The sequence below is a fragment of the Meleagris gallopavo genome, chromosome 2 (assembly GCF_000146605.3).
Source record: "Meleagris gallopavo isolate NT-WF06-2002-E0010 breed Aviagen turkey brand Nicholas breeding stock chromosome 2, Turkey_5.1, whole genome shotgun sequence".
In the NCBI taxonomy this organism is placed as follows: domain Eukaryota; kingdom Metazoa; phylum Chordata; class Aves; order Galliformes; family Phasianidae; genus Meleagris; species Meleagris gallopavo.
In genome coordinates this window covers 87310091-87314107 of record NC_015012.2, presented here as the reverse complement: position 1 = coordinate 87314107, position 4017 = coordinate 87310091, and positions in this window count along the sequence as shown.

The following is a 4017-nucleotide window of genomic DNA, read 5'->3' as shown; positions in this document are numbered from 1 at the left end:
GCAGGGCCACCAACCTCCACATTCAATACTAGACCAGGCTGCCCAGAGCCCCATCCAACCTGGCCTTGAACACCTGCAGGGATGGGACAGGGCATCCCCAAACTCTCCGGCCAACCTGTTTCAGCACCTCACCACTGTCTCTGTACAGAACTTCCCCCTGACATCCAACCTAAATCTTCCCTCCCTCGACTTAAAACTATTTCCCCGTGTCCTGCCGTTATCTACCATTTCAAAGAGTTGATTCCCCTCCTGTTTGTAGGCTCCCTTTAGGTACTGAAAGGCTGCACCGTTGTATCCTGCAGCCTTCTTTTCTCCAGGCTGAACAAGCCCAGCTCCCTCAGCCTGTCTTTGCGGGGGAGGTTCTAACTTTGAGAAATTAAAAATCAGTGATACAGATGACCAAATATTGCCAGTAGTGCCCCATGTTGACTTTAAGAGAAGTAATATTGCTTGATTCTGAGATGTTTATTTTCAGTTCTCAATTTTTCTGTCTTCTGCCCACAGTACCTATACCCTACTTTCCACTCAAACATTGAACCAGTTCTGCACAGCTTTTCTCCATCAAAATATTTTCATTCAAGCCCTGGCTAAACTTTTCAATTAGCTTTATCTGACACCAAATGGAGACTGTTGACAGGTTTCAGCATTTCTTGCCCCTAATGATGTGTGCCATCATGTCGTCTTCTCTGATGTCTTTCTGGGACTATAGACATCATAAAAATGCCTATACTTTGGATACTTGGAACTATATTAAATCCTTTAAATGTTTCAATCTAGTAGTTCAGTTTAATTCTTAGTATAACTTTGCCCCATGAATTCCTTTAGATATTTTTTCATATAGTTCACCAGATATGAGTTTCATTTATATCTAGGATTTTCTGGAAAACTCCAAGTAATTTGACTGAACTCCACCTTCCTTGCCTAGTGCCCCTCCTATGGTAGATACAAAACTGCCTGACAAAAAAGAGAAAGGAACTTTGCTCTAAATGTGATGTGCCCAAATAGAGTATGTAATACTCGCTGGGAAACTGATTAAATAAAGTTGAAAGCATATTTTTGTTACCCTAGTAATCAGTGATGAAAAAACCTGATTTTAATCATAGCCTCTAAAAGATATCAATCCCACAGAGTACATTCTAGGAGACAGCGCCTGGACTGAGCACTTGCTGAGCACATTAAGCCTGTAGGAAACCATGCTGGGCTGCAACAGATCTGGGATCAAATCACAAAGGAGAGCATGAGAATAGTGACCAGCTCAGGGAGGAAGGATGAGCTCCTCATCAACATCAGCTCAGGGCTGATGTCACTCTCACTGCTGTTGTCAGGACCGAGACAGTGCCTTCAAAACTATAGCTCCAAAGCTCCTATGCAAGGCTTCAGCTGTGCTCACAAGTGCTGTGGCTGCTCAAGGGGCAAGGATGAACTGTGTCATCCTCCTCTGCACATTCCTCCTACTTTTTCTGCTTCCCCCTGGAAAGGGAAATTACTTGTTAATAACAAATACACCACAATTTCATTAAACCTCTTTCTTCATCTCTAACTTATATTTTCTCTCTGTTTTCTTTTGGGGAGAAGGCTGCTGTTATGTACTGTCCCTGTCTTTATTGACAAAACTTTTATTAAAAAGAACAGGAGATACTGTTTTTGTCTGAACCCTGGATAAAATGATCAGTTCATTCTCTCCTTTTCTTGTTGGGTATACTTTGGCATCTTTTTAAACTTGTTATTGAAAGTTCCAGCTGCATGCAACATAGCTTAGGCATGACTGAATGCCCTCCTTCACTCAGGTCAAGGAAGGAAACTTGATTTAGGCAGTTCCTTTTGCAAATACAGTCATTTTCAACTTCAGTCTTTTGCACCTAGCAAGGACAAGTTTTCATTGTTTGGTGAGAATCTTGAATTTTGTTTTGTTGAAATCTAAAGTACTATTGCCATCACCAGTGATGAAAAAATAATAAAATGAAGTATGAAATCACAACATGATTCATGTCTATATAAACCCCTATAAATGCTCTCAACCATGTAGATTTTTTTCTCTCTTGTTTCACTAGGTGAAGTGTCCAAATAATAGTCTTAGCACTGGTGCCAGTCAAAATTCTAGTATATGTACTATTTAGATATGGGAAGCTGAATTAGGTATATACATGTCTATTAAAGTTGTTTTCTAGCTATGGAATATTAAATAGTCACCTGCTTGAACTAGAGTCGAAACTAAGTCTGATTTTTCTTCCAAAAGACCAATCTAAATGCTTTTCTAATCCCTATTCTTCAAAATTTGGGATCTTCCTTGTGTACTCTGGCTTTCCCCAATGGCTGCCTTTGTGCCATCGCTCTCAGCTTTAAGGAGATACTTGCAGCTGAAACATCATAGCCAGTTGCATATTTATTCCTCTCCAGTGTCAATATGAATTAATTTTTGCAACCAACACAGCAGATTGATTGACCCGACTTATTTAGACTGATTTGTTTCAATGCTTGTTGTAGTGGATTGCGTTTCAGTTGAAGGACTCCAGCTTTCAATGGAGGATAATAATCCATAAAATGAGTGTCTGAAATAATTTGATTTTTACTGATGGCCAGTTATAAATCAAAATAAAATGCATCCCTTTTTAGTGTTTTAAGTCCTGGTGTTTATGTTGTAAAGTGCTAAGAGTAAGAAAGATGCAAACAGAGCAACAAAAGAAATTCCTGTAGTGATTACATTGGTTTGATGCAGAATGTGTCCCTTTTCAAATTTACTTTTTAGGCACAGAAAATGTTTTTTAAGGGGGTAAACGGGAAAACAGTAATTGGTTTAAAATAATTAATTACACATTTTTTTTTACTGAAAAAAAAACCAACAACACCCAACACTTATTTTTATGGTTTTGAATTGATAATTGCTTAATAATGAGTTGATGATGGAAAGTGAGTAGGAGGACTCTGCAATTTCAACAGAAATATTTTGAGCAAGCTCAGGCACTGTTTGGTAAAACTAATGGGGTAAAACAATGGAACACTGCAGAATCCTGCTTAAACTGTCCTCCTACACCAACATTAACATTTTCTGAAGAATTACTGGTAGAAGATGGAAATTACACGCCTTCTTTAGGCAGGCGACTTTAGAGTTCAGCAGCCCATGCTGGAAAGGTTTTCTTTGTTCCCTTTATAAATCTGTGTCTTGAACTGTCTGTAATGGGCACTGGAGACAGTTTGCTTCATCTTTACTGTGACGTTTTTTTTGTGTGTGAAATGTGTTCTCCTGTCTGAAAAAAAAAAAAAACAAAAAAACCCAAAAAACTTTAGAAGCAAAGCCTACCAGTTAAATAGGGTGAAGCTGTGATTAGTGAAGATAAAATGCAGAAACGTGAAAGCAAGAGCATAAGGAATCCCACTGGGATTCTGGGAAGAGAAGCAGTGAGTGTGAAAAAAGGACTGTACGAAAGGCAAAGATACAATGAAAATGTACTTGTTGAGTTATCCTACTCTGCTTTTTCTGTTTGTTTGTTTTGTTTTGCTTTTAAACAAACAAATCGGAACTGGAACTGAAAAGGAGTAGATAAAGCTTAGGTCATGATTTTTGTTGCAGTCAGGGGGAATGTGAAGGTAGGGGTGGAAAGTTATAGGTTCCTAGGGAACAGCTGGGAAAAGATGGAAAACTCACACTGGTTACAATATGATGGAGGTTTCTTCTGTTTTTGTTGTTGTTGTTTTTAAGGTCATGAATCAATAGCTTTTGATGCTGGATGTAGAGGTTTGAGTTTCCTTTCACTGCAACTAATCTTGGAAAAAAGCAGACTCTGTTTCTCAGCTGTGTTTGCTTCCAGTCTTCAATTGCATAGGTATCACCGCTCACAGCCAGCACCTATTAGCGCTTATGATGTAGTTGTGAGGAAATCTGGGCTCCTCCAAATCCTATCATGTCAATTAGCCACTGAGAAGAGAACAGGTAGGGCTTGGGAATGGTAAAGGTTAGTGTGGGTTTTCAGACAGAGAGTAGTAAAGGAGATGAGATGTGCAGAAAGCTGAGAGAGATGG